Raw genomic sequence first — 12,455 nt, 5'->3', positions numbered from 1 at the left:
CCTACGGAACTGCAAGGTAATAGATTTGTACTGTTTTAAGCCATTAAATTTGTGATAATTTGTTACAGCAGAATATATAACTAATACAGTAGGTAATGCTATTTTGCTATTTTATAGGTGGAGAAATTGGAGCTCAGAGACATAAAGCAATTTACTCAAGCTCGCTCAGCCAGTGAGCGGCAGAGCCGCGAGTTGAGGCAGTCTGACCCCAGAACCGAAGCTGGACTTTCCCAGCTGTCCACCCACCCGCGCTGTCTCTCAGAGTGAATGCCAGGGCCAGACTCCTCATTTCCAGGCAAGCTTAGAGAGGATGGAATCGAGGGGCTTGTTCCAGGAAGAGAATATTGAAAAGCCTGGACATGTTCCATTTAAAGCCTCCATTGAAGGCACTTGTGTGTTTTTCCCTCCAAGGAGAGGAAGGGGTTTATGTCTGAGCCCGGAGCCAGCTTTGACACAAAACGCTCTTTGTATCCTCAGCCAATCCCCTTGGAACTCGACTCTGGGCCTCAGCCACCTCTGCTCACTTCCTCCCCGCTCAACCCAAATCCCCTGTAGTCGGCACTCTTGGGGACAGAGCTTCAGTAGCTTCCTGGCCTTTGGAAGCTCAGGGGATAGATTACTGTGGGCTCAGAACCTCACAGCCCTGGGCAGACGGGTGGGGGTGGGGGGATGAGTGAAGCACCCGCTGGCCCCCAACACTCACTGCCCAGCTCTGCAGCCAGCAGCTGGCCGTGCTGTGTCAAGAGGCCTAGAGCATCCAAGATGGCACTGGGAGGAGATGGATGCAGATGAGAGGCCAGCTGGGCTCCAACTCTCATTCCTCTGGGATGCTTGCTAGACTCAATTTGCCCTCTGGGCCTCAGTTTCCTTGTCTGTAAACTGGGGTACTTAGAGAACATTAGAAGGTCCCCTCTAGCTCAGACCCTCTGACCATGATGGCTAGGATTCTCCTGCCAGCACGTGGTAGTCCAGTGCCCAGAGGCCCGTGCATGGTCCTGCCCTACCTGCATATTCTTCAGAGAAAGGTGGGTGTGGGGTGAGGGAAGCAGGGGCCTGAAGTGGTGTCAGGGCCATGTCCCAGCCTCCAGGGACAGAGTAGGGGCTTTGCAGGAGGTTGTCTTGAACAGCCAATGTGAGAACCACCCCCAGATCCAACAGCTCGCTGTGTGCACCGTTCCTCTCCTCAGAAGGATGCCCTCTCCCGGGCCTGCTCTCCTGGGCTTCTACCTCTAACTCCAGGGATGGAGGGTGTTGTGTGGTGGGGGAGATGCTTGATGGGAGCCACTCCCACCTGATTGCAGGTGAGGGCTTCGGAGAGCTTTGGCACATAGTCTGTGGGTGCACTGGAAGGGGACATGGCCTGGTCGGGGGTCCCTGGCTCTTCTCATTCTCCATCTCCAGCCAGATGGTATTCCTTAAAACACAGGTGTCCCAGCATCACTGAATATTGAAGCCAGTGGAGGTTGGCGAGGGGCTGGGGGTTGGGGGGTGGGATTGTTAATGAAGAGGTAAGAGTGAACATGACCCACCCAAGGTCACACACTACATAAGCAACAGGCTAGAATCAGACCTCCCGGCTCTTGACCTTCTAATCCATATATTCTTTGGAAAATATATGATCTGAGTTTCTAGCTTGGCATGTGAACAGATTTCATCTCTTATTTTTTTTCAGTTATTTGCTAGAATACTCAAAATGCTCAGGATCTCCCTCTTGTGGCCTTCCTTCACCTGATTTGTCCAAGAACCCCAGGGACTTACCCTGCACTAAGGGGTCCAGTCCTACTCCATTAGCTGAGAGTTGACGCAACTGCGGTCTCCTCAGCACACTGCTGCCATTGCTTCCCACCACCACATGGCGTCGCTGTTGGAGACGGGTCCTGTGCAGCTCAATGAAGGACACTTATAATGGTCTCAGTCCCAGCCCAGGCTGCAGCAGTGCCCTCCAAAGGTTACAGGCACCAAAGTTACAGCTCCCTTTAGTTCAGACTCCCATGCTCAGCCAACAATTCCCACTGTGCAGCCAATGTGCTAGGATGATGATCTAGGGGAGCTGTACCCTACAGTAAAATCTGCTGTTCTGCAGAAACCCTTGGGCCGTGGTGCTGAGCTGGGTCACAGTCCTAGACCCCTCCCTCCTTTTCACAGGATAATTTTATAAAACAAAGAGTGCTTGCTGTCTTCCTCTGACTCGGAGCTTTGTGTAAGAGAGCACGTGCTCCATCTGCTCTACCCAGATAGATCTCTTTATCTTTGAATCTGGGGAACGGGAGTTGGAGTTCGTTTCCTTCTCTCTCAAGGCCTGGCTTCCATGCTCATCTGTCCATTCATTTGTTTTATTAGGACTGTTTTTGTTGCAAGTAACAGAAACCCAACTCAAATCAGGCAATTCTTGGCCCATGTATCTGGAAAGCCCAAGAGCTGTGCTGATTTTAGGCAAAGCTGTTTCCAGATGTTCAAGCCATATTGTCAGGACTCTGTCCCTTTCCTCTTCAAACCTCTACTTGGACTCCTTCTCACCACAGGCTCCCCCACAGCACTGGCAAGACAGCCACAGCCCTGCAGCATCTCACCCTCCTAGTGCTAGCAACCCCAATGCAAAGTAGTAGTTTTATTTTTAGAAATTTGTGCATTTTATTAAAACTCAATAAAGATGACTTTTAAAAAGATAGTTACAAATGGCCTTTCATACCATCTGACACCCCATACAAAAAGAAGTTCAGGGCCCGCCCGGTGTTGTAGCGGTCAAGTGTGCGCGCTCCACTATGGTGGCCCAGTGTTCGGATCCTGGGCGTGCACCAATGCACCGCTTGTCCAGCCAGGCTGTGGCGGCGTCCCATATAAAGTAGAGGAAGATGGGCACGGATGTTAGCCCAGGGCCAGTCTTCCTCAGCAAAAAGAGGAGGATTGGCAACAGATGTTAGCTCAGGGCTAATCTTCCTCACACAAAAAAAAAGTTCAGTAGAAGCTAAGCGATTTAAGTAATTCTTGTACTCTAAAGGCCTACGCACCCTCTTGTAGCACCTATATGTAATTTCATAGGAATAGCTTTTAATTTGCAAAGTGGAATTCCAAGCCCCTCTACTTCACACTCAGAAATATTTTAATATTAAATTATGATTGTATTTCTTCCTTTTATCTATTCACTTGTATCTTTTTGGTTTTTTTTTTTTCTCATGTTTAAAGACCCTAACCTTTTTTTTAAGTAGATTTTATTTTTTAGAGTGGTTTTAGGTTCACAGCAAAATGGAGTGGAAAATACAGAGAATACCCATATATCCCTGGCCTCCCTCCAGTCTCCCCCACTATCTATATCCTACACCAGAGTGGTACATTTGTTACAATCAATGAACCTACTAAGTATCATTTTTCCAACAGAATCAATAGATCTGTCCCAAGCAAGACTCTGATTGGCTGGCTTGAATCACATGACTGTCTCTGAACCAATCACTCTGACCAGGGCAATGCAGTATCATGACAGTTCAATCACATGATCACACCTGTAAGGTCACATGATCACATCTGTAACCAGGAGAAGGGACCACTCAGGCCACCATGTTTGAAGCCCCCCAGAATCACATGTAACTCATGACGAGATCTCCAGGAGAGCCCCAAGACAGGGCAGCATGTTAGGCAGACAAAAATGTTTTCCTAAATGCCCACTGTGTGCCAGGCACTGTGCTGAGGAGCTGCTTGGACCTTCTATTCCAGTGGCTTTTGCATCAGGGCCCTAGGGGGGCCTCACAGGTTACACTCTTTGCCGGCTCCAGGTGGAGGCGTCCCTGCACACGCCTTGTTTTCAAGGGGCTCTGTCTTGAAAGAAGGTCTGCTCTGGGGCCTCCTCCATTAGACGTGGGAGAGACTAGGGTCACTTTAAGGTGCTCCCTCAACGGGCATCTCCCTCACTCTCTTCAGCAGGCATGCTGCTACACCTCTGCACCTGGGCCTGAGAGCCTCCCCAGGGCACCTTACTTCCAGGAACCCCGATGTGTGAGTGTGTATGTGTGTATATGTGTGTGTATGTGAATGTGTGTGTATCAGTGTATGAGTGTGTGTGAATGTGTGTATGTGTGTGTGTGAGCGTGTGTATGGGTATGTGTGTGTGTATGGGTGTGTGTGTGTGTGTTTTGGGGCTGGTGGATGTCAGGGGTTTGGGATGCTCAATCTTAACAGACACAGGAGAGGCAGGGCATGAGGTGGCCTTCTGGACTGCTGCCGCATCTCTTGGGCCCATTTCCTCTGGTGTCTGCATCTCCCTGATTATTATTCTGGGCCCAGACAGAGGCAGCTGTGTGGGGGTGGGGGAAGCTGACAGGCAGTGACAGGTAACACCAGCTGCTGGGGTTGGAAGCCGACCAGATCCCAGCAGGGGAGGGAGGAAAGGGCCAGGAGGAGGGAGAGCCAGCTGGGAGGGGGCAGTGCCCACCACTCCTCCCCCCAGCTCTCCTCCTTCTGTCAAACCCAGTTCTGCTGTCTCTGTTGCCTCTGGTGCCCGGGACAGTCCCATGATGCCCCTCCTGGACCCTCCTCTCCAGCCCCCTCCTGCCAAGCACCCAGTGAGGCCTGAGGGAGGGAGGGGACAGTGTCTGGGGTGAAAGCCCCTGGGCTGGTCATTTGGCTGGCTGCTCTCAGATCCACTTTTCATGCTTCTCCTGCTCTGCTCAGCGTCGCAGGGGCTGATCAGGGCAGTGGGCTCCTGGCTGGTTTTAGCCAATGCTCTCGACTGAATGTTGTGTTCCCTCCCAAATTCATATGTTGAAACCTAACCCCCAAGGTGATGGTATTCAGATGTGGGGCCTTTGGGAGGTGATTAGGTTGTGAGGGTGGAGCTCTCTTGAATGGGATTCGTGCCCTTATAAAAGAGACCCGAGAGAGATCGCTCATCCATTCCACCATGTGACACACAGAGAACATGCCGTCTGTGAACCAGAAAGTGGGCCTCCTCCCGACGCTGAATCTGCCGGTGCCCTGATCTTGGACTTCCAGCCTCCAGAAGTGTGAGAAATCAGTGTTTGTTGTTTAAACCCCCCAGTCTCTGGTCTTTTTGTTATAGCAGCTGGAACAGACTAAGACTGGCGTGAAGCCTGGGCAGGCTCCTCCTCTCCAGCACTGCTGTGTTTCTTTGTCACTCCCACTCTTGTTAGATGGCCCACCAGCTTCCATGAGGGACCTGGCTTCTCCTCCTGTCCCTCCCACTGCCGCCCCGGAGTGGTACCAGCTTCGTGCTGTCGCTAGTTCCTGAGTTGCCTCTCCATCCCCTTTCTGGCTTCTCGGCTGTTCCTTCACCCCAGTAACCAAGTGCCTGTGTGAATCCCCGCGTCTGAGCATCTAGAGTGGTGTCTGTTTCCTGCCTGGAGCCTGAAGCTGGGCCATCCATCCGACTGTGCCTTAGGCAAACTTGGATTCAAACTCCTCTTCTGCCACTAGCAAGCTGTGCAAACTTGGGCTAGCCACTGTCACTCTATGGACTTTACTTTTCTCATCTGTAAGAGGGAGAGAAGGAGCCCAGAGAGCACCCCCTGCTGAACCCTGGACCCTCTGCCCTGGGGATTTGGGACTTTTCTAGATGCTCTTCTGGGGCTCTGCTGAGGCCCTGGGACCACTCTCCAGCAGCAATCTTCCAAAGCTGTCCCCACCTCACCTGGGAGGGAGGGCGAGACCCGCTCATAGGGCTCTGCCTCAAGTCTTAAAGCTCATTTCTGCATATGTGCAGGGCTCAGACCAGGACTGGGGCATTCGGAACCGTGGACAATTTCCAGAAGGATCTCTTCTCCGCAAGGCTGGGGAAAGTGAGGGGCAAGAGTGTGTTGATGCAATCTGAGTGGAGATCCCTGAAGCCCCTTCCCCCGGGAGCCTACCTCTCACCTCTGGGGGCCCAGACAGCTGTCACTGGGGGGCAGGGGAGGCCGTGGAGAGTGGGGAGCCGGGAGGGAGGGTGGGAGGGAGAGAGGAGGCTGAGCCAAGGCCTTGTTTTGGGTTTGAAATGCCCAAGCTGTTAATTTGAGAATAATCAATGCTAATTTGCACCGATCTGGTTGCTATAGCGGGTTATCTATTTCCCATCAAGATGCCCCAAAAGCTCCCCTAGCTCTTCTCCCACCCAGCCTCCCCTTTCCGGCTCAAAGGCGCTGCGGGGCCAGTTCAGCCAGGGGAGATAGCAGATCAGCCCCCACCCAACCTCTGAATCCAGCCCCAGCTGCCGTGGTGGCTGGAGGAAACCCAGGACTTGGCAGAGGAGGAGAGAGGGGCTGCGGGGCTGGCCAGCAAAGCCTGGGAGGAGCAGAATTAAGCAAAAGTGCAAATTACCCAAACCCATGATTAACATTTCTTCCAAATCTGCATGAATATTAAAGCGCAACCCACCCCAGTCCCCACACAATGAATTCTGCATGAATCTTAAGAGAAATCGTTTGGATAACTTAGCAGCAGCTGTACTCTCCTGCTGCCAGCTGCCTCCCAAAATCATTTGAAAGCCGGTAAGAGCAGAGAAGGACAGGAGTGTGGGTGAGGGCAGGGAGGGGGGAGAAGAGGTGCTAGTCATTTGGGGCGCATCTCCTCGGGCTCCAGGGCCAAGCAGGGATTGGGCTGAAGGTGAGGAGAGGCCTTGCCCAGTTGTGGGGGCTAGAGGGGCACGTGGTGGAGTGATCGTGGAACCTAGCTGAGGACTCCTTTCTTGTGTTCCCAGGAGGCCAGGACCTCCCAGGGCACCCTGGACTGCCCGCTGTGTCCCTCCCCTTCTCCTAAGAAGCAAACCAGCCCAGTTAGTCCTCAGCTCGTGCCCCATCCTCCTGGAGGGTGAGCTGTCCCCCAGAGGACGTTTGGCAGTGTCTGGAGATATTTTTGATTCTCATGACTGGGAAGAGGGTGCTCCTGGCATCTTGCGGGTAGAGGCCACAGATGATGCTAAACATCCTACAGGGTGCAGGACAGCCGCTCCCCTCCAACAACAAAGAATGATCTGGCCCCAAATGTCAACAGTGTAGAGGCTGAGAAACCTGCCCTAGGGGTGCCTCACCTTAGGGTCTTCGCTTCCCACCGAGGCATCTAGTCTTCCTCCCAACCCACCCACGGGCTAGAAAAGAGTTACCCGGGGGCCCTGAGTTGGGGCCAGGAGTCAGGATTCTGGGTTTCAGAGCGTGGCAACATCATTATCATGACTATCATTTACCAGGTGGGGTCCCAGTGGGAGAGAGATGGCACCAGCTAAGGGTTCCACTGAAGGCACTTTAGTGAAGAGGCCGTTCACAGACCTGTGAGCAGAGTTAAGGGAACCAACATGGGATGGTGTGGGATCCAGGGACCAGCAAGCATGGGGAGACTTTTCCACCTGGAGGTCCAAAGGTGTGAGGGAAAGGAATGGTATTATGGGAGCATGTGGAGCCTAGAGCCATGAAGAAGGGGCCGCCCAACGCAACTGTGGCCCTAGTGGGAAATAGCCACTGCCAGCAGTGGGGGGAGTGGGTGGAATAAATTCCCAGACCTCTCTCTCCTCTCGCCCTAGTCTCCTGCCAGTGCCTCCGACTGACTGGCCAAACCCAACTAGAAGGCAGGGGAACGAGGGCCCAGCAGATCTAGCCTGCAGAGCTCGCCCTTCCGAGGTGCAGAGCAGAGGGGAGAAGAAAGAACGGCTTTAGTGGCGGAGGGGAATGGGGGATGCAGGTGAGGGAAAGTGGGCGGAGGCGAATGGAGAGTAGCCGGCACAGACATCATGGTCAGCACCAAGAGAAGCCACTGGGGACACCCTGGGAACTGCTCCCTGAAGCTCAATACATAGAGCGGTTAAAGAAACCCCATGAACAACCCATATCATAAGCATGAGTGGATCAGTACAAAACGCCTTCTGGAAAATTCTAGACTCTTCCAGTGGTAGAGCTAGGATTAAAATGTGCAGATTCACTGGGGAAGGCCTCTCAGGGAGAGCTTCAGTGATCCAATGGCGTGCAGGGATTCAATTTACAAGAATGCTGTTTAAGCTCAAGTGTGCAGGAGCATATCCATTGTATAAAGGGAATTCCGCTTCTCATAGACTGTTGGACCCTGGCAAGGCAGATGGTGGGGCTGGCTCTCTGGGGAGGACGGTCGGAGTCTACAGGACTTGCTGAACATCGCGGGTGGGGCAGGGATGGAGACCTCGAGAATGAACACTCAGACTTCGGTCTGACGATTGGGTGGACAGCGGTGATGCCTCTGGATATGGGAATGATTGGGATGGGGCTGGCAATCAGGTTCTGTCGGATGCCAAAGTCCCTGCTTAGGGGACACGACCACCTCATGGGCCTGCAAGGTGTGTCCCCAGGCTGTGGCCAGCTGCTTTTCCCGTTCCAAAACTGCACTTTGTCCTGCCTTCTCCTCTCTGGCAGCACAGAGGCTGGCAGCATTTGCAGAGTCGCTGGGTACCTGAGAAAGGGTTTGGCTCAGAGAGGGAATGGCTCCCAGAGGTTAGAAGACCAGAGGGGCTGCCTCCTGTTTCCTGTTTTAAGCAACAGCCTAACAAGAAATAGACAAACAGGAACGCTTCTCAGCTCAGCGGGGTGATGGGGGGAGCGAATTAAAATCGCATTATAAAAACACTGCGGCGGCTGCTGGCAGCCTTGCTGCTGATCGTTTACACCAATGTGCATACACCAAACCCTTCCTCGCTGTGACTCAGGCCACACAGGCGGCTGCGGAACGACTTCTGGAGTCAAGTCTGCCTCGCTTTGCCACCTGCTGCCTCTGAGCTCGTGACCTTGGGCGAGCGGCTGAACCTCTCTTAGTCTCACCTTCTTGATCTCTCCTGTGCTGGAAGGTCTCCGTTTGCCCTCCAGACCACTCTCCACCCCTCTCCACCGCTCCGTGCTGGAGGCCACCTCTGAGGACTGCATCTGAGGACCAGCTCCTGTAGCCTCTGGCCTGCTAGGCTGGAAGCTAACAGGAGCTCAGAGCGGGAGCCAGACAGTTTAGGACACTTCATCCTGGGCTCCCTCCCTGCTGGGGAGTGGCTGTCAGTGGCCTCTTCCTACATCACCGCTGTGTCCAAATTCTCCCTTTGCCCCGCAGCCCTAGAGGTGTGATGGCTTCCTTCCCTTGCTAGGCTCTGGGCGTGTCCTTCCCATTCCTTGGGTCCCCTTGGCCTTGCTTCACCTTTGTCAATGGTGCCTTCATTCCACTCTACTCCATCACAGACTTAGGGTGTGCCAACGGCTTCCTGCCAGGACCCTGCCGGTCCACCCACTGCATGGGACTGGTGTTGTTGAAGTGACAACTTATGGGGAGGTGTGGAACGCAGGGTGGGGCCCACAGGAAGCACTTGGAAAGCACGAGGCTGTGTGGTGCAGTAGTTAGGAGCCTAGACTGCCCGGGATTTTGTCCCAGCTGTGCCACTTAGTAACTAGCTGTGGAACTGTGGACAGCTTGCTTCTCTCTCTGCGACTTCAGTTTTTCGTCCATAAAATGATGATGATGATGACAGTACATACATCACAGGGTTGTTGTGAGGACCATCTGATTAAATTCGTGTAAAGTTTTAAAATAGCACATCACAAGCCACCAGAAACCTTAGCTATTACTTTTTACGGTAGTATGTTCTCACAAAACATATCTTCTTCCAGGTCACACAAAAGGCCTAGTCAGCAATCAGCCTCCCTCTGTCTTTGAATAATGTGATTGTGACAGTTTCTTCTGTGCTTGGAAAGACCCTGAAGCCATCTCTGTCTTAGAGGAGGCCCATGCTGCCCAATTCCTGTCCTAAACTACCCCTCCCTAAGAGCCCCAGTGAGGTCCTAGGAATCCGGCCATGGATATCCCTGGTCCCCAGCAAGACTACGGCTTGTTGAAGGTTTATTTATTCATAAGTGTGTATCAAGGGCCTCATATAAGCCAGGCACTGTGCTGAGCCTTGGGAATTTTGGGTTAAACTAACAAGGACTCTCCTTCTGCATTGGGTCATTTAATTAGGATGAGAAATAGCCCCTGAGCCATAGCGAACCAGGTTTATAATACCCATGTAGGAGAGAAGGCAAGTGTCGACGGCTCTAGGGTTCTTGGCTGCTCGGAAGAGTTAAGGATGGACTTCTATAACCACCTGTGTTCTAAAGATGTCACGTGCCACATCCATCTCCTTTTGTTGGATTTGGCTTTAGAGGGGAGGGCTTGGCATAATTCTGGCCAGAGGCCTTCCTTTTCTGTAGACAGGGTCCATAAATTTTAACTACCACCATCTTCACCAACTCCACCACCACCATCACCACCATCAACACCACCATCATCACAGCAATGAGAGCAAACAGCTCTTTCCATTTTGGCCATCTTCTTGGCAGGACAGAAGATGGCACAGTAGGGTCCTTGACAGCCTTCTATGTTAGGTTCTTCGTTCTTAGGTTAAGAAATAGTTTCTCGCCTAGTCCCAGGGGGAGAGTAAAAGGCAGGGTGTACTCCAGACAAAATCTTAAAGTGAGCCATCTGGAAAACAGGTCAGGCTGGTACAGGGAGTATTAAGGTCTGCTTGAGTGTACGAGGCCTGGAACTTCTATCACTTTTCATCTTCAATTTCTCCACCCTCCCTACCTCACCTGTGTTCCACACCCTGCATGGTATGAGCATGGACTTGGAGTCAGGAGAACCTGTTCTATCCCAGCTATGTGACCTCAGGTAAGTTGTTGAAACCCTCTGAACCTAAGTTTCTGTATCTATAAATGGGGATAAAAATACCAACTTTATAAAATTGTGAGGATTAAAAGGAAACAATGTCAATAAATCACTTGGTCTAGTGTCTAGCACATAATAAGTACTCATTTGACGTCTGTCTATCCTCCTTCCTTCCTCCCTCCCTCCCTCCCTCGCTCGCTCCCTCCCTCCTTCCTTCCTTCCTTCCTTCCATTGATCCATCTATCAGTCTACTTATCTATTTATGTATCTATCTGTCTATCTATCTATCTATCTATCTATCTATCTATCTATCTATCTAATCTATATCATCTATGTATCATCTTCATAATTATAGCATTTTTGTTTTGTTCAGGTTATCTGTAGGTTTGTGACAAACTACCCCAAACTTAGTGGGATAAAACAACAATAATCATTTATTATCATTACCTCTCATGGTTTTTGAGGTTGACTGGTCTTAGCCAGTCAATTCTCACTTGGGTTCTCTCATGTGGTTCAATCAGATGGTGGCTGGAGTCATCTTGAAGACTTCTTCCCTCTCACATCTTGTACTTGATGCTGGCTGTTGGCTGAGATCTTAGCTGGAGCTGCTGTCTGCCAGGATGCCTACAAGTGACCTCTCCATATGTCCTGGACTTCCTTACAGCATGGCAGCTGGGTTCTAAGATTAAGCATCCCAAGAGACAGATAGCCAAGTGGAAGCTGTAGCATCTCTTTTTGACCTGAACTTGGAAGTCACACAGTGTCACTCCTGCTGTGCTCTGCTGATTGAGAGAGTCTCTAAGGTCTGCTTAGGTTCAAGGGAAGGGGACTCTGCTTCTTGGTGGAGGAGTGGCAGTCACGTTGTGAGAAGACCATGTAAGATGGGAGATATTGTTGCGGCCATTTTTGAAATACAATCTTTCAGGCTTTGATACTTTCATTAGCCCTTGATATTTTCTTGTCCTCAGTTATTCACCCTGTTAGCTACCTAAGCAGTACCTTCTGGGTCAGACAATACCCTCCGCTTGCCCTTTGGGAAATCTGGTGCCCTGGAGAGAGCAGAGTCCTGGAAGCCAGACTTCTGTTTCCTTGACTCAACTCTATGTGGCATTTTTGAGCAGATCTGGAACTATCCACTTCTCCTTTCTCCATTTTCATGCCTTCTGTGCTATGGAGATTCAGAGGGAGGAAGACGGTATATTGCACCTGAGTTTTCCACTCCCGTTAGCTCAGCACCTCTCCTCCACCCAAAAGAAGAAAATAAAATTATCTTATGGGATTTGGGGCTGGGATATCCACAGCCACATAACTCTCCAAACACCAGCTCTTCTGGTTTAAATGCTAGCTCCAATAACCTCATCCCTGGCCCACCATCCCAGCAGCCCAAAGTCTCCTCAACTTATCTTTTCTTCTGTCCTCACTGTATTAATTATCTATTGCTGCATAACAAATTACCCTAAAACTTAGTGGCTGAAAACATCACACACATATTGTTATCTCAGAGTCTATGGGTCAGGAATCCTGGTGCAGCTCATCTGGGTCCTCAGACTCAGGACCTCTCGCAAGGCTGCAAGCAAGCTGTCGGCTGGGGCCGCAGTCTCATCTGAAGTTTTGGCTGGGGAAGGATTCACTTCCAAGCTCACTCATGTAGGTGCTGGCAGGCCTCAGTCCCTAGCTGTCTCTTGGCTGGAGGCCTCCCTCAGTTCTTTGCCTTGTGGGCCTTTCCATAGGGCAACTCACACTCTGGCAGCTTGCTTCATTAGGATGAGGAAGTGAGCAAACAAACAAGCAAAAGAGTGAGAACAAGACAGAAGTCACAGTGTTTTATGGCC

The sequence above is a fragment of the Diceros bicornis genome, chromosome 18 (genome assembly GCF_020826845.1).
Source record: "Diceros bicornis minor isolate mBicDic1 chromosome 18, mDicBic1.mat.cur, whole genome shotgun sequence".
Taxonomy (NCBI): domain Eukaryota; kingdom Metazoa; phylum Chordata; class Mammalia; order Perissodactyla; family Rhinocerotidae; genus Diceros; species Diceros bicornis.
This window is presented reverse-complemented; position numbering follows the sequence as displayed.